Source organism: Homarus americanus, unplaced genomic scaffold (genome assembly GCF_018991925.1).
Source record: "Homarus americanus isolate GMGI-L3 unplaced genomic scaffold, GMGI_Hamer_2.0 scaffold28, whole genome shotgun sequence".
Classification (NCBI taxonomy): Eukaryota; Metazoa; Arthropoda; class Malacostraca; order Decapoda; family Nephropidae; genus Homarus; species Homarus americanus.
Window position 1 is genome coordinate 2,159,349 of NW_024742238.1, and position 18,376 is coordinate 2,177,724.

Sequence of the window (18,376 nt, forward strand, 5' to 3'; positions counted from 1 at the left end):
GGTGGAGTGTTGCTTGTTGATGTATTATGGTGGAGTGTTGCTTGTTGATGTTATTATGGTGATGTTCTTGTATTTGTATTATGGTTGAGTGTTGCTTGTTGATGTATTATAGAGTGTTGCTTGTGTATTATGGTAGAGTGTTTGTTGTAGATTATGGTGGAGTGTTGCTTGTTGTATTATGGTGGAAGTGTTGCTTGTTGTATGTATTATGGTGAGTGTTGCTTGTTATTTATATGGAGTATTATTGTTGTTTGTATTATTAGGTGTTGTTTGTTATGGTGAGTGTTGTTTGTTGTATTATGGTGGAGTGTTGCTTGTTGTTTATATATTGGTGGAGTTTTGCTTGTTGTTGTAAGTGTTGCTTGTTGTTATTATAGGAGTGTTGCTTGTTGTTTATTATTAGTGAGTTTGCTTGTTGTTGTATTATGAGTGTGCTTGTTTATTTTTTGATGTATTATAAGTGTTGCTTGTTTGTTTATCTTATTGTATTATGTTTGATATATGATATTTGTTGATGTATTATGGTGGAGTGTTTGCTGTTGTATTATTGTGAGTGTTACTTATTTGTTTGTATGATTTGCTTGTTTGTATTATAGTTTTTGATGTATTATAGAGTGTTGCTTGTTGATATTATGGTGAGAGTGTTGCTTGTTGATGTATTATGGTGGAGTGTTGCTTGTTGATGTATTATGATGTTGCTTGTTGATGTATTATAGTGATGTTTGTTGATGTATTATGGTAGAGTGTTGCTTGTTGATGTATTATGGTGGAGTGTTGCTTGTTGTGTGTATTATGGTAAGTGTTGCTTGTTGATGTATTATGGTAGAGTGTTGCTTGTTGTTTGTATGTAGTAGAGTGTTGTTGATGTATTATAGGTATTTGCTTGTTGTTGTATTATGGTAGAGTGTTGCTTGTTTGTTGTATTATGGTAGAGTGTTGTGTTGATGTATATGGTGAAAGTGTTGCTTGTTGATGTATTAGGTAGAGTGTTGCTTGTTGATGTATTATGGTAGAGAGTGTTGCTTGTTGTTGTATTGAGTGTTGCTTGTTGATGTATTATGTGTTCTTGATGTATTATTAGAGTGTTTATAGTGTTGCTTGTTATTATGGTAGAGTGTTGCGTTGATGTATTATAGGTGATGAGTGTTGCTTGATTTTGTATTATGGTGAAGGTATTTGCTTGTTGATGTATTTGGTAGGTGTTGATGTATTATGGTTGGAGTGTGCTTGTTTGTATTATGGTAGAATTGTTGTTGATGTATTATGGTGGAGTGTTGCTTGTTGATGTATTATGGAGAGTGTTGCTTGGTGTATTAAAGTGGAGTGCGGTTTATGGAGTGTTGCTTGTTGTTGTATTATGGTAGAGTGTTGTGATGTATTATGAGATTGCTTTTGATGTATTATGTGTTGTTTTTGATGTATTATGGTGGTGTTGTATTTAGTGAGAGTGTTGCTTGTTGATGTATTATGGTAAGTTTGCTTGTTGATATATTATGGTAGAGTTTTGCTTGTTGATGTATTATGGTGGTGTTGCTTGGTGATGTATTACTTGATGTATGGTTTGAGTGTTGTGTTGATGTATTATGGTAGAGTGTTGCTTGGTATTATGGTGAGAGTGTTGCTTGTTATGTTATTTTATATGGTAAGTCTTGTATTTTGGTGAGTGTTGTTTGATGTATTATGGTGGAAGTGTTGCTGTTGTTGTATTATGGTAAGTGTTGTGTTGATGTATTATGGTGATGTTTGTGATGTATTAGAAGTGTTGCTTGTTATTGATGATGTTGCTTGTTAGTATTATGGTAGAGTGTTGTTGATGTAGATGTTGTGTTTAGTGAGTGTTGTTTGTTGATGTATTATAGTAGAGTGTTTGTTGATGTTATGGTAGAGTGTTGTTGATGTATTATGGTAGAGTGTTGTTGATGTATTATAATTGGGGTGTTGCTTGTATTATGGTAGAGTGTTGCTTGTTGATGTATTATGGTAGAGTGTTGCTTGTTGATGTATTATGGTAGAGTGTTGCTTTGTTGGTGTGTTGATGTATTATGGTAGAGTGTTGCTTGTTGATGTATTATGAAGTGTTTTGTTTGATGTATTATGGTAGAGTTTTTGTTGATGTATTATGGTGAGTTGCTTGTTTATTATAGTAATGTTGCTTGTTGATGTATTATAGCGATGTTGCTTGATGTATTATGGTGAGTGTTGTGTTGATGTATTATGGTAGAGTGTTGTTTGTTGATGTATTATATTTGCTTGTTGTATTGATATGGTAGAGTGTTGCTTGTTGTTGTATTATGGTGGAGTGTTGCTTGTTGTTGTATATAGTTTGAGTGTTGTATTATGGTGGAGTGTTGCTTGTTATTATGGTGGAGTGTTGCTTTGTTGTATTATGGTGGAGTGTTGCTTGTTGTTGTATTATAGTGGTGGTTTGTTTGTATTATGGTGTGAGTGTTGCTTTGTTGTATGTTGCTTGTTGTATTATGGTAGAGTGTTGCTTGTTGTTGTATTATGTGAAGTGTTGTGTTGTTGTATTATGGTTGGAGTGTTGCTTGTTGTTGTATTATGGTAAGTGTTGCTTGTTTTGTATTATGGTGTTGAGTGTTTTTTGATTTGCTTTGTTATGGTGGAGTGTTGCTTGGTAAGTGTTGTTTGTTGTTGTATTATGGTAGAGTGTTGCTTGTTGTTGTATTATGGTAGAGTGTTGCTTGTTGTATTATGGTAGAGTGTTGCTTGTTGATGTATTATGGTAGAGTGTTGCTTGTTGTTGTATTATGGTAGAGTGTTGCTTGTTGTTGTATTATGGTAGAGTGTTGCTTGTTGTTGTTGTATTATGGTGAGTGTTGCTTGTTGTTGTATTATGGTGGAGTGTTGCTTGTTGTATATAGTTAAGTGTTGCTTGTTGTTGTATTATGGTAGAGTGTTGCTTGTTGTATTATGGTAGAGTGTTGCTTGTTGTTGTATTATGGTAGTGTGTTGCTTGTTGTTGTATTATGGTGGAGTGTTGCTTGTTGTATTATGGTGGAGTGTTGCTTGTTGCATTATGGTGGAGTGTTGCTTGCTTGCTATATAGTTAAGTGTTGCTTGTTGTTGTATTATGGTGTAGTGTTGCTTGTTGTATTATGGTTGAGTGTTGCTTGCTTGCTTTATGGTTGAGTGTTGCTTGTTTGCTTTTTGGTGGAGTGTTGTTTGTTGCATAATGATTAAGTGTTTATTTTGACATATTTAGTGTGGATATTCTTCATAGTGTTTAACCTCTGTGTGTACACCTCTCGTTCTATACATGTTCTTACCTCGTGATTATAACTGATAGAAACAAATCGACGGTGGTGATATTACGATCGTTCACATCATGGCTGGTGTAGTCACTCATAAAAGTTTGTGGGGGTCCGTGTGTGTGGGCCAGTCCAGTCCCCACCTCTTTCTGGACGGTGAGTCTGTGTATAGTGACGTGACAACGCACACACACAAACACACGGAGACCCACAGAACTTTTATGAGTGACTGTACATCCTGTTAACTATGAATAACCAGAAGAAAGTATTCGTAAACAGCTGACTCGTCATTGGTAGAGAGACCGGCTGTGGTCATTCACCCCTGCAGAGCGGCACCTTCACGTAAATAAACCGCCAAGCGAAGCCACCAAAGTCAAGCCACCACTCCAAGCCATCAAGCCAAACCACCACTCCAAGCCAATCCACCACGCCAAACCACCAAGCCAAGCCACCACGCTAAGGCACCACGCCAAGCCATCAAGCCACGAACATATATATACTGTAATGGTCACGTCTTACAACCCACACCACCATCAAACCTCTTTTAAAATAACGGGAACAAAGGTTTTCAATTTAATAAAACCAGATTGTCTTAATACCTGTTTTTATATTAGCATTAAATTATAAGTATTCACAGTTACTTATAAACAATTCTGGTGTGTTTTATAAGTGTATCTTGACCTACTTAATAATGGTCAAACTATTGTAAATAATCCTGAACTATTACTAAAATCAGGTTCCTGTGTTATTTCCTATATAAGGGGTTCAGGGGTTCGGTAGAGGGTGATAGGGGTTCAGGGGTTCGGTAGAGGGTGATAGGGGTTCAGGGTTTCGGTAGTGGATGGTAAAGTTTCAGAGGTTCGGAAGTGGATGATAGGGGTTTGAGGATTCAGTAGTGGATGGTAAGGGGTTCAGGGGTTCAGTAGTGCGTGATGGTGGCTCCGATATTTGGTAATGGGTGTTAGGGTTTTGAGTGCTCAGTAATGGATGGTAAGGGGTTCAGTAGTGGGTAATGGGGGTTCAGAGGTTAGGTAATGGGTGTTAGCGGTTCTAATGCTGAGTAGTGGATGGTAAAGGGTGCGGTAGTAGGTGGTAAAGGGTTCGAGGGTTCAGTAAAGGGTGTTAAAGCTGATTCTACGTGGATTCAGAACTTGGTGTTTAGGGGAAGAGGAGGTGGGGAGGAGGAGGTTTTTGAGGAGGGTTTTCTGGGGGGTGGGGGTGGGGGGGGTGGGGTTCCGGGGGGAGGGGTGTGGGGTTTTCCGGGATTGCAGGAGTGGGGTTTTTTCCGGAGGTGCTGGAGGGGGTGTTCAGAGGTGGGGGAGGGTTTCTTCTGGGGAGTGGCTTGTATCGTCAATTTCTGTTTGTGACGGCTAGTGTGCTTGTTTTGTGCTCGTTGGCGCGAGTTATGGTGCTGCGATTTTTTTTTTCTTCAAACTTTTCTTGTATCGTTTCAGTATTTGTTATATTGTTATACTCAAAGCCTCTTGTTTGCATCTCTTTCTCTGTCCACCTCTCAGCAGCACGACTCTTTCTTTACATTATTTCTCTACCATTCCTGCATATCTCTCTCTCTCTCTCATGACTCGCTTTCTCTTACATTATCACCATCATTCCTGCATCTCTCTCTCTCTCTCTCTCTCTCTCTCTCTCTCTCATGACTCGCTTTCCCTCACATTACCACTACCACTCCTAAACATTCCTGCCTGTCAACATCCTGGATAATCTCCACTAAAACTGGTATTTATTTTCCCTCAAGTGCTCCTCAGACTTTCTCTTGGGATAATGACGCACTTGAACACGTATAGCCGGAGTACAGTCAGTGCTTCCCTCCCAACCCGACCTCACGTGATGATTAGGCAACCTAGTTTATTTCACCTGATGATTGAACACCTTAACTCTATCTAGGGGAGTTAGGTTAGTGTTACGTTAGTGTTAGGTTGGTGTTAGGTTAGTGTTAGGCTAGGTTAGTGTTAGGTTAGTGTAAGGTTAGGTTAGTGTTAGGTTAGGTTAGTGTTAGGTTAGTTAGTTAGGTTAGGTTAGGTTAGTGTTAGGTTAGGTTAGTGTTAGGTTAGTGTTAGGTTAGGTTAGGTTAGTGTTAGGTTAGGTTAGTGTTAGGGTGTTTAATCATCAGGTGAAATATTCTGGGGTGCCTAATCTTCACGTAATCCAATATTCCTCGTAACTGTAAGCCATAGTAATACACGAAAGCAACTAATATAAACAGGAACAATAAAATACAGTGTAACAAATCGTATCATCATTGGGTATGACTTTGCTTGGGAGATTGGTATCCCCGCATCCCCTGAGCAACGCTCTTGTGCATTATGCAGAAGACCCGACAGCAGCACCCTTATTCACTGCCTCCTAAGATGTCCCCACACACAACGCTTCCGTGACGCCTGCTGGACCACCACTCCACGACCCCCTGACGGAGAGACGATGATCCTCCCCATACTGGCCAGTTATTTTGTAAATAATATTGATTATGTGTTAAAGGAATATCCTTCCTTCCTTAGGCTTTAGTAAGCCCCTTTATAATATTTATACTGTATATACTTGTCACACTTGCCAGATGGTTCTGGTGTCATTGTACAGGGGTACCTAGTGACAGCACTAGGATCCCGCTTCCTCTATCAAGGAATAAACAATTGAAATTGAAATTGTAACAAATAAAAGATAGGTAAAGAGACCAAAGTAACAAGAGGTAACGTTTCAAATCGTAATAATCAGCGGTATGTGGCAACTCTCAGAGGGACGACTGCTAAGAAACTAGTGAAAACGTCTTATATTTTTCTTCATTCACTGTTGTGGTACTCGACACACGTCATAACTGTCGACCTGGGTTTATTGTTCTCAAGACGAGTTGAACCACGAGGAACACAATGTTAAAACCCTGGCAGTGTTCATGGCTATAATAGTGACCAAGAATACGCGCTTAAAAGATGTTAGTTGTTGAAGCGCAGTTAATAAGTTATAATATCAACATGGCAGGTGAGTGTTGTTAGTAGTGAGAACACCATCGTGGGGTCATTAACCTCATCACCATCCTCTTCATCATCATTGTTGGATTAAATTTTACCAAACAGGTTATGAAGACTTTTGAGAAACGTGACCTGACGGGATCTTAGTTTAATGTTTTACTCACGCTGCAGGGACCGTTCACTGTTGCCTGTACCTAACACTCCCAATGTGTATGTATCTACTGTGTATGTCAACAGCGTAACTCCAGAACAGTAATTGCCTTAACGTTCATACTTGGCTCATAGTTATATTGCCCATGGCAATTCTTATAGAGCTAAGCTTATAGGGTCAAGATCACTGCTCTGAACGACACACCTGAGCACGCGTTAACACCTCCCTCGAGTACAGTCTAGCTAACTTGGTGGTGGACTTTGGTGAGATTTCCCGCGTGTGCTGGCCTGGTTCACAATGTAGGTTGTTTGTAAACCGTTATGGTCTTGGCGTTTCATTACTTTATTGTCACTAGTTGAATAAAAATTTTAAATTATATAATTAGATACTAATAATCATGGCAGATGATGAAACAGTAAACCCAATGGAAACACTACTACTACCACTACTTTTTTTTTCCTGTGGCCTCCAGCCTCCCCCAATAGCCACACCTTCGCCGCCATTTTATTACCTTAATATTAAATATCCTAATACGTAAGTAGATGTCCTAGCAGTGTTGAGTTAGTTGAGCCGCAGATCTATGCGGCATTCATTGACTGTAGCCTCATAGTCAATATCTGCAGCTGTTGTCGTCATTGGGGCCGAAGCTCTCGTTCCCCTGAGGCAGAGCAAAGCCGACCGAAGGAGAGAGAAGGACAGTCGACATCTCATCCAGGCTGTAACATAACTTCTGGGCTGCTGCTTCTGTTCGGAGATCACCTCCGCGAGTCTGGCGTTGAAACATCTTGCACTTGGTCCCATCCCACCAGAGGTTATGAACACTAGAGGAGTGAAGCTGCCTTGATCAACGCTTTGAATTCTCTCCCCATAGGCCCTTATCTTGTCGTTCTCGTTCCTCCTGTGTGCAGCATCGAGAGCTAGGTTACGGTGACATGCTGCCTTGGGATAAGACATCTTGATGTCGAAGAAAGCTCGCTGTCCCCGCATCCAGAATCCTCGAGCACTGACGTCAACACGGGCTGCGTTAGATGTGTTTGAAGTCCTATGCTGGAAAATCTCACTGTCCAAAGGAAGGAGGGTCGGTTCTACCATGACCTCTAGTGTTCACAACCTCTGGTGGGATGGGCCCAAGTGCAAGATGTTTCTACGCGAGACTCGCGGAGTTGATCTCCGAACAGAAGCAGCAGCCCAGAAGTTATGTTACAGCCTGGATGAGATGTCGAATGTCCTTCTCTCTCCTTCGGTCGGCTTTGCTCTGCCTCAGGGGAACGAGAGCTTCTGCCCCTACTCCGACAACTGCTGCAGATATTGACTATGAGGCTACAGTCACTGAATGCCGCAAAGATCTGCGGCGCAACTAATTTAACACAGATAGGATAGCTTATTATGTACGGCGAAGGTGTATGGCTACTGAGGCCTACCATTTGCCCTACGTCATTAGTTCGCAATGGGATTTTTTTTCATCTGTAAATTCTCGATGCTTTATTAGAGACAAGGCAGCTTCACTCCTCTAGTGTTCACAACCTCTGGTGGGATGGGACCAAGTGCAAGATGTTTCTACGCCAGACACTCGGAGGTGATCTCCGAACAGAAGCAGCAGCCCAGAAGTTATGTTACAGCCTGGATGAGATGTCGAACCTGCCTCAGTTCGGCCCCAGCCGACAACAGCTGCCATGAGGCTACTCCTGCCGCTAGATAGCTAGGATAGCTACTTTTTTTCAAATTTTCTGGTACCTGTCAGCAACAGTTGCTGCAGCTTATCATTTTGGCAATGCTGTCATTCTGTCGTAATGGACCTACGAATCTTGTTTACTTCACTGGTATCCACCTCCCCTGTTGCGTTCTGGGCTATTATGTGGTCCGTTAGGGCTGCTGTGAGCTTAAGTGAATTTTGATGTTCGCGGCAGCAATCTCCTCTGATTGACAAGTGGCAGAATCCCAGTTTGATGATCTCCTATGAAAGCAAGAACTGCTGGGAGAACTAAAATCTTTCACTACGGAAAGCAAAGACCGATGATGCTGCAAGGAAGTTTGGAAACAAAAGCGTGTGGGAAAAGGTCTTTATGGTAAGATAGTCCAGAGGAATCCACCGGTGGGGTCCTGCCAATAAAAGATGACATCTGTTAACCGAAAGAAAAAATCCCTCTGCAAGTATGACGAAGGTCACACTTTCAGGGTGCTATTCCCACTGCTTCCTGTTGACTGCTAACAGGAGGGTGAAGTGGACTAGCACTGAAGCTCAGGGAGGTGCCGGTAGTCTGGATGGGTAGAAGTCATCCTCAGCACTGTTTGAGGGATCTCTGCAGGTATTGCTCCATAAAAGAAACTGGCAAGTCATGCTCACCACTTCATGCTTGACGGTTGCCGGGTCTTCCCCTGGATTAGATAAAGTATGAGGCCAACTTAATGGGGGTCTGAGAGGGAATCATCGGAAAACCATTTAAGGTGGTAAAGGACGATGTCAGGGCAGCAGCAGGGAACCTACAAGTGTATGCCGGCCAAAAGATGGAGGGGAAGCTGCCATTCACGCCATGAGAACGATATTTGAGCAACGTGATTATGAGGCCGTTCTCCTGGTCGACGCTTCAAATTTCAACATACTGGTACCATGATCAAGCAAGCTTTGCAATGTACGTTGAAAACTCCTAAGGAATCCATCAGACCTTTATATAGTAAACAACAAGGCCCTACGAGGTGATACCATCTTACAGTCAACCGAGGGAACAACACAGGGGGACCCTGTTGCAATGGCAATGTATGCAATAGGCCTATCAGTGCTCCAACAAGAAATAAAATTTGAAACAACTGGGGTCAAACAAGTGGCGTATGCCGACGACCTTACAGGAGCAGGAAAAGTGGAGGGCATCAAAAAGTGGTGGGACTTGGTAACATCGCGAGGTCCACAAATAGGGTACCACCCAAACGCCAGCAAGTCCTTCCTCATCGTGAAGCCAGAACATTATGAACGGGCAAAGGAGGTTTTTGGCGGAAGTGAGGTCAAAATAGCTAAGGACGGCCAAAGACATCTAGGCGCAGTAATTGGCACTACGGACTTCAAGACCGAGTACGTAGCGGGAAAGGTGAATGAGTGGGTTAGTGAAATCCAAGCTCTGTCTGAGATTGCTAACACAGAGCCACATGCGGCTTTTGCTGCATTCACCCATGAAGTCAAGCATCGTTGGAACTACCTGATGCGTACTATCCCTGATATCGGACCCCTCCTCCACCCTCTGGAAGAAGCTATCAGTGTCAATCTCATTCCCAAATTAGTGAAACACCTTCACTTAACCCCAGCAGAAAGAGCACTTCTTGCACTTCCATCAAGACTTGGAGGGATGGGACTAACCAATCCAGAGGAGATTGCAGCCACCGAACATCAAAATTCACTTAAGCTCACGGCAGCCCTCACGGACCACATAATAGAGAACGCAACGTCAAGTATCAGACCAGAGGTTATTTCTAAAACTCACTTAGTATGACTGAAGGTGTAGGCAGTGCCGGATTTAGACCTGTGGAGGCCCATGGGCAGCCTCTTTGTGGAGGCTCCCCCTCATTATACTACCCAAGAGGGTGGGGGGCGCCTGAAGCGAGCCTAAACATCTGAGAGTTCCGGGGGGAGCTGTAAGCCTTAACAAACAAGAATTTACAGATGCCATTGGTCTAAGGTACGGTTGGCCAGTAGATGGTTTGCCCTCCCAATGCGTGTGTGGCTCTTCCTATGACGGCGATCACGCCATGGTCTGCAAGAAGGGGGGCTTCATATGCATGAGGCATGACGAGGTAAGGGATCTCACAGCAAATATGCTGAAGGAAATCTGCCGGGACGTCATGGTAGAACCGACCCTCCTTCCACTGGATGGTGAGATCTTCCAGCATAGGACTTCAAACACATTTAACGAAGCCCGTGTTGACGTCAGTGCTCGAGGATTCTGGACGCGGGGACAGCGAGCTTTCTTCGACATCAGGATTTTTGATCCCATGGCCGCATGTCACCGTAACCTAGCTCTCGATGCTGCACATAGGAGGAACGAGAACGACAAGATAAGGGCATATGGAGAGAGAATCCAAAACGTTGATCAAGGCAGCTTCACTCCTCTAGTGTTCACAACCTCTGGTGGGATGGGACCAAGTGCAAGATGTTTCTACGCCAGACTCGCGGAGGTGATCTTCGAACAGAAGTAGCAGCCCAGAAGTTTCGTTACAGCCTGGATGAGATGTCGACTGTCTTTTTCTCTCCTTCGGTCGGCTTTGCTCTGCCTCAGGGGAACGAGAGCTTCTGCCCCAACTCCGACAACTGCTGCAGATTTTGACTATGAGGCTACTGTCACTGAATGCCGCATAGATCTGCGGCTCAACTAATTTAACACAGATAGGATAGCTACTTATGTATTAGGATATTTAATATTAAGGTAATTAAATGGTGGCGAAGGTGTGGCTATTGCGGGAGGCTGGAGGCCACGTGGGGAAAAAAAAAAAAAAAAGTAGTAGTAGTAGTAGTAGTCCTGTTTTCCCCTACCCAAAAATTATCTTGGTTCCCGCGATAGAAACACAACTGGACCGTTTCTTATACACCGAGGCTGGAAGTGAACCCAATTCTGTAGATTTAAGTAAAGGGAAGCGGCCACTGTCACACGTAATGGGACAGTCCACCAGAGCACGAGAACAAGTAATAATGCGGCTTGACGTGCGCTTATTATACCATCAGAATTATTTCAAAAATTTTAAACTTGAACTGTTTTTTCTGGCTTTTATTTATTTTTTCTAAACTTCTTCACGGAAGCTTCAATATTTAATGGACTTATTCAATTTGCAACAACACATGTATAGTCTGTGTTCTAATATGTTGTTTTGGTGTTCAGGAGTAAATAGATACACTGTCCATCTGATGTTCCAGTACTGTATGAGCCGTGTGTGTAAGGCGGTGTCTGTCAGTAACGTTTCAGCGGCCCCTCGAGCCTATATCACAACATGACCACCAAGGAGGGAATATGTGTGTGTGAGTGTGTGTCATAACTACCTTTAGTGCGGCTACACCCACCCACAAACACCACCACCTCCCCCCACCCCTCCAGGCCATCACCACAACTACCCACCACACTCCCAGTACTTGTCCGTGCCGGTGTACATACATAAATAATAGAGGGTCAGAGAGGTGCACGTACCAGGCCCCGACAAACAACAATATGGGTGACGCTGCTTTCCTCCCCATACTTATGCATAATGATGGGGAACCTGTTGACTGAGCTACCCCCCACCCCCATAGATATGCAGAGTCATGGGGCTGATATACTCGCGTGACACATTCCTAAAGAGAGATAGGGGGGACTAGGCCTTAAACCCCCATAAACTCCAAGATTCACTGTAGCTTTGAATAATAATGGGAAAACACTATGATAAAACGGAGAGTCCATATTGTTCAGTAATCCTTTGAGAAAATAAATGGGATCACGTGAATATTAGACACCTCAGCTTATTTCACTTGATTAAACACCCTAATGCTAACCTAACCTAACCTACCTTTAAGCGAGGCTTCATTGTAACTATGAATTATAATGAACAACTCTGATAAAATAGGCGTCGATATTTCTCGGTAAACTTTGATGAAAATAACTGTTACATCCGTTTGTTCACGTGTCCGGTCGTGTGTATTTAAGCGATAATTTTTCCTTCAACTTATTAATCTCATTTATTTATTTCTTGCGTAAAAGGAAATCGTTTTGAAGAAAATCCACCTCAATCTTCCCATACGTTGTTCAGGGTTCCACCCTACCGAGGAGTCAACACCTGAAATATTTTAGGTGAGCAGTTACCTGTTGGAGAGGAAACTGGTTCATGATGTCAAGTACTGTTAATATAAACTATCCCTTACAAATTGGGTATTTTTACGTCGATCGGTTGATTTGTTGCCTTTCACACACACGCATGCACGCACGCACAACGCACGCACAACACACACACACACACACACACACGCACGCACGCACGCACGCACGCACACTAAAAAACTTTTCCTGTTAGCTAATACACTAGTTACCGTAGTGTTGACCTGCAGGTATCGTGAGCAGGAGCATCACAAGCAGCCCCCACAAGTGCTACCTGTCGTGACTGGTGATGCATCGGTAACCGTACTGAAGGAAGACAGTGGTTTAAACCTTTACCCACCGTAGTGACTCGTACATAAGGTAAATATTCCAGTACCAAGACTCAACTGACCTTTACCGTGTCACTTGGTAACTCTGAGGGTTGGGTGTGGTCCCTAGGCTGCCTAACGGGGTCCCGGGCGGACTCACAAATGAGTAACGAATAAATATTTTTTCCTGTACACAAAGATCCACAAGTTCGTCAGTTTTGTCTTATTCCTGTCAGGTTAGGATCTTGTGAACTTGTTGTTGTAGCCATAAATGAGTTATAAAATAGTCTATCTCAATGTCTTAGTTATGTTCCAAGCTATATGTCTGTCTAGCCATACTCCCAGCAATGTTTAAATCATCATCAGGTTATATCCTCACTGTATCCCAGCCAAGACCCCATCAATATCCTTTGTCTACGGTCCCAGCCATCACTAGACCTTCCATCAGCCATGTCCTAGCTGTAAGTAGGTCACGCCTCAACCACGTCCCAAATACCCATCACCCTCAGTCACACCTAAACCTTACCCATAATCCTCATGCCATACCCTCCCTACCATACTCTACCCATTTCCTACCCATTGTTAAACTAAGTGCTTCCCATACCCACCCGTGTCATATCCATACCCAATGTTTCCCATTACCCTAAGTTGTTACCCAATGCCCACCTGTGCCCAACCCATACCCTACCACCAGGACGCCCCACCCACACCCCCACTATGGAGCCAGCGATGCTCTATAAACTGGTCGTGGGTGTGGGAGGAGCTCGCGCGTTGAACGGGACCTGCATCATACACTCAGTAGCCACTGAACCAGTTTGCCCTCCCACCAGCGGAAGTGATTTGACCACTACACCATCCGCATCCTTACCCTCCCCTGTTGCCCCTACCCCTGACCATTCACATCCCTCCCCTGACCATCCACATCCTTCCCCTCCCCCCTACCTCTGACCATCCACATCCTTCCCCTCCCCCTACCTCTGACCACCACCACCCACCTCCCTCCCCCTTTTCCCCACCTCTTTAAATTCCTTGGCTGGTAACCCTCTTCCCATTTACTGTTACACCTGACCATTTCTCCTTAGCCTCTACCGCTGACCCCCCGCCCCCTTCGTGGACCGTCGACAACAACAATAGTTAAAACAAGAACACTATCATCCGTATCTTCACTATTATCTGTCAAAAATATTACTTCTAACAACAACAATAACAGTAGCGATAATAATAGCAACAATAACAAAAAAAATAATAAAAAAAAAAATAAGATTAACCCCTTCACTACTGGGGATGTCACTTTTGGTAGTTTGTTTGTTTATCGAGTAAACTATCTCCCCAAATACAAGAATAACATAAACAAAATGATAATAAGTGAATAATTTAAATAATAATAATAACTAAACTTCAACGGCAAGAATGTTAACAAGAACAAAAAATAACGGCAGCAAAAATAACATCAAGAATTATAACTGCAACAACAGTCATCATCATCATCAACAACAGCAGCAGCAAACACCACCATCAGCAAACAACACCATCAACACCAAACACCACCATCGCCATCACCACCAAACACCACCATCAGCAAACACCACCATCAACACCAAACACCACCATCAACACCAAACACCACCATCAACATTACCACACTCCACCATCCCCATCAAACACCACCAGCATCACCACCATTAGCACCACCAGTCGCTCCCTGCTGTGCCCCACTCAGCCAGACCAACACACACCGTATAAGGACTACAAAAGTGTCACATCCTAGAGATTTCCCTCCCACCCCCTCCCCCCCTTTACCCTCTCTCCTGCCTTAGAAATTCGGCCGTGACCTCTTACAACCATGACCCTGACATCGTGACCTCTTATGACCTACTGCCTCACCTCCTTTGACCTGAACTGTGCCCTAAAACTAGTTCTCAATACCCTGACTTTTGTTCTCAATGCCCTGACGTTTGTACTCAATGCCCTGACGTTTGTACTCAATGCCCTGACGTTTGTACTCAATGCCCTGACTTTTGTTCTCAATGCCCTAAAACTAGTTCTCAATGCCTTGACTTTTGTTTCGTGTCCACCTTTCTTTTATTCCTGGCACAACATTCATTTCCTGGTTCCTACATCCAGAGTCCTTCAAGGGTTTAATTTCTCACGAAGTCCCTCACCCTTCCCCCCCCCCTTAATTTTCTTTCTCCTGCATTTTACGACGTTTATCAACTTCCCCTTCAATTATCTTCAATTATGCTATTCTTACCCACGTTATTATGTTTTTTCTAAGTGTTATTTTATTTTATTTATCCTAATGCCCTCTTAACTTTCTTGTATAATCTATCTTACTTATTTACTTGTATCTTTCTTTACTTATCTTGACTCGCTTTTTCAATAGTAATGTGTACTTAAGACAGTCCTTAACACAGAGGAAGAAAGAAAGAAAGAAAGAAAGAAAGAAAGAAAGAAATTATTACTGTCAGGAAGAGAGAGTTGTTGATTACTTCCTGATTATGTTGTGGTTTTCGGGAGAGTTGCAGTTTTATCTCTCTCTCTCTCTCTCTCTCTCTCTCTCTCTCTCTCTCACTCTCATTCTCTCGCTATCCATATATCTATTTATCTATCTCTTAATCTCTCTCTATATATCTATCACACAGTGCTCACTCGTCTCTCTCAGTCCATGAATATCAACAACTCTAGATCACGACCCGGTTTTAATCCCTTGTTTACTGACCAGCCCTAAGCGTCTATCTAGGGTCTCTTGTTAGTCCGTTCGTCCTCAGGGTTAGTTACGTACTGTATATAAAACATCCCCAAATTTTACGTCGTACGCCCGCCCAGCTGTCGTATGGGAGACGTCTGAGCGCTGCCACAAAGTCGTACAGCGTTGAGATAGGGAACTTGGTATTAGAGGGAGGTTTCTTGACGGGTCGTTTGGTTTTATTTTTCTTCGCTTTGTGTGTATAGAATCACCTGGAGATTAGGCACCCCGGGTTATTTCACCTGAAGATTAACCATTTTAACTTTTCCTAACCTACTCTAACCTTAACTTAATCTAACATAATCTAACCTAAACCTAATCTAACTTTAACCTAAACTTAATCTAACCTTAACCTAAACTAAACCTAACTTAAACTAAACCTAACCTAAACTTAATCTAACCTCACCCTAACCTAAACTTAATCAAACCTAAACCTAATATAGTCTAACCTTAACCTAATCTAAGATAACCAAAACTTAATCTAACTTAACCTAACCCTAACTTAACCTAACCCTTAACTTTCACCCCCCTTATCAGGGGACAATACCTGGCGTATCTAATCTTCAGGTAACCCGGTATGTGTTAGAGGTATGATGTCTCCACACACTCGTGCGCGTACTAAACTATTTTATTCACGCAAACACATTACATCTAAGCATCCACACCTACATTAAATAATATGGTTGCCCCTCGAGTAACGAGGATGGCCGGGCCTAGGGCCACCTGGGCGTGAATTTGTTTAAGGTGTAGAAGCTGTCACCAACACAACAACAACACCCTGAGTTAACGAGCTGTATGACCCAATGTCAAGGAACAGTCCAAGAAGACCGGACAACTCCACTGGCTAACCATTATCCAGGAACACGATCCGCAAATCTAACATCCAGGTTCCCAATTACTGCTGGGTAGACAGAGGCAAACGGCGTAAAGAAACTTGCCCATAGTTTCAACCTGTCCTGGGGACAAACCCGGGTCTGCTCGCTTGGGAGGCGAGCATGCTGACCATTACACAAGTCGCCATATATTACACCTACGCACTCACATTTACGCACCCACACCTATGCACCCACACCCACGCACCCACCCACACCTACGCACTCTTAACACCACCTCCGGATACACTCAGTCAGTGTCATAATCCTGGAAATTCAGAGTTTTGCTTAATAATCGTCGTTAATCCAGTTATGAATAATAGTGAATTTCGTTAACCATCTTTGGATAATCACCCATCATTGGATAACTAGGAACCTTATTAATACGAACGGGATAATCAAGTAACCTCATTAATATGAACCGGATAATCAAGTAACCTCATTAATACGAACCGGATAATCAAGTACAGACGTGTTGAAGTATACATTGTACCTAGTGTTTATTTAAATTTCCAAACTGTCGTAAAATTTTACGTAATTCTTCTCGTTAATAAATAGGTCAAATATTCTTTCCACGAACGTTACAAATAACTTTGTTCTGGTAGTGATATTTCTTCCAAATATTATTCAGATTTTTTCTATTTTCAAGGTTTTATAATTTTCTCCTTTTTTTCTGTTTTTATTAATTTAATGTCTTAATTATTATGCGATATTTTTCATTTCTTCGTTTCTTGTTATATTTAATTGAGTTAAATTGTCTTTAATTTTCAGTTGAAGCTCTTAATAAGAAAATCAGGTAATGTTCGTTTCTTAGGTAATATAACACAACTCTATTATATCATTAGAAAAACTTCGTAAATTAAAAAAAAATGTTTACAAAGATATTCCAAAATGTAGACTTGAACTGTTTTACAAATGATAATGTAACCAAATTCCTAGTGAGCAATGTTGACGCTGCTGAACACAGTGGAAAATACAAAACGTTGTTACAATGCCGAGTGTGTAAGTAACAGTGAGAGTTGAACACTTACTTAAGGTACGTGAGAGTAGAGGAGTGTGTGCAGAGTAATGTTCTCAGCTGCCGTCTCACCAGAGGTCTACACACAGAATGATTCTCACAGTCGCTGTCCGCCCGGCTCCGAGTCTTCTCTAGGGGGGGTAGCTGTATCACGCTCTGGAAGGAGGGGGTACAGATGTAACGACGTCTGGAACACGGGATGCGTTTATTATCATTGTATAATTTGTTTGTTTTTTGTATCGAAAGCATAACAATCACACACTCCGTAATAGCTACTGAAGTGCGTGTAATCATGCACCGATTTACCTGACGATCGCAATAACTAGAGTGAACATAGACTGATATTTGTATAACATTGACTCAGAACACTCAGTCATGCAGTCCGAAGTTAGTCATATAAATATCTTCGTCTGTAGGTTAACTTCGCAACAAAACATGCGATCGGCAATTCCTGCAACTTTCGCGCGAGAGAGAGTACAATATAATATACAATATTATTTAGGTTTATTCGAAGATGTATTTGGATTCTACAGACTAATTAAAAGTGTTTAAGATGGGGGTGAGTGTAACAAGTGGGTGGTGTATAGGCTGGGTGGTGTGGTGGCTCGTCACGGCTCAGGTAACGATGGCACCTCGTGAAACTTTCCTCGTCCACCTGTAGTGTAATAGAGGACGGGAACAGCAGGTGACACGAAAACAGCACCTGTGTTTGGGTGTATTTTCACCCGGCCCACTTCTCGAGTGAGCGCCGCCATGCTGCCTGCCTCTCACCCCCACAGCTGCCTCTTGGTGGAGATTCACGACAAGGGTGATGTGGTACACCCAACCCAAGAACGTTTCCTCTTTGGGTGGATAATAAATAGGCGGGATTATCTGTTCACGTATTGAAATATTTATCAGAATACAAAATGGCGATCTAATTACCCACTCACTTTCTTATCAGTGAAAAGCAAACTTCATATTTACTTCCTGCCATTCTGACTTTTCATCTTAAAATGATGTAGTGTTATCACTGGTACCTTGTCAGCCACTTGTGTACCCAGTGGTCACAGCCGGTAGTGGCGTCACCGAGGGAAGAAAACTGTAGTTTGTTATTGTTGATGACTCTGATTTGATCCTTCAACATAGTTCTCGGTTCTTTGGTAGGTAGTCTTCCACAGCTCTACTATTTTGCCTAACGAAATACTTCCTCATACCAGTTTTGCATGA

The 18,376-nt window shown here is 42.5% G+C and overlaps 1 protein-coding gene across 2 annotated transcripts in view; it reads right to left on the reverse strand.

Moving 5' to 3' along the window:
• The window catches only part of LOC121876601, a 43,383-nt gene extending 26,102 nt beyond the window's left edge, over positions 1–17,281 (reverse strand). For both annotated transcript variants that reach the window (XM_042381817.1, XM_042381816.1), the window contains exon 1: positions 17,181–17,281. The gene's annotated coding sequence lies outside the window, so the exon portion shown is untranslated. The remainder of the gene's footprint in view (positions 1–17,180) is intronic.
• Positions 17,282–18,376: the final 1,095 nt, after the last annotated feature.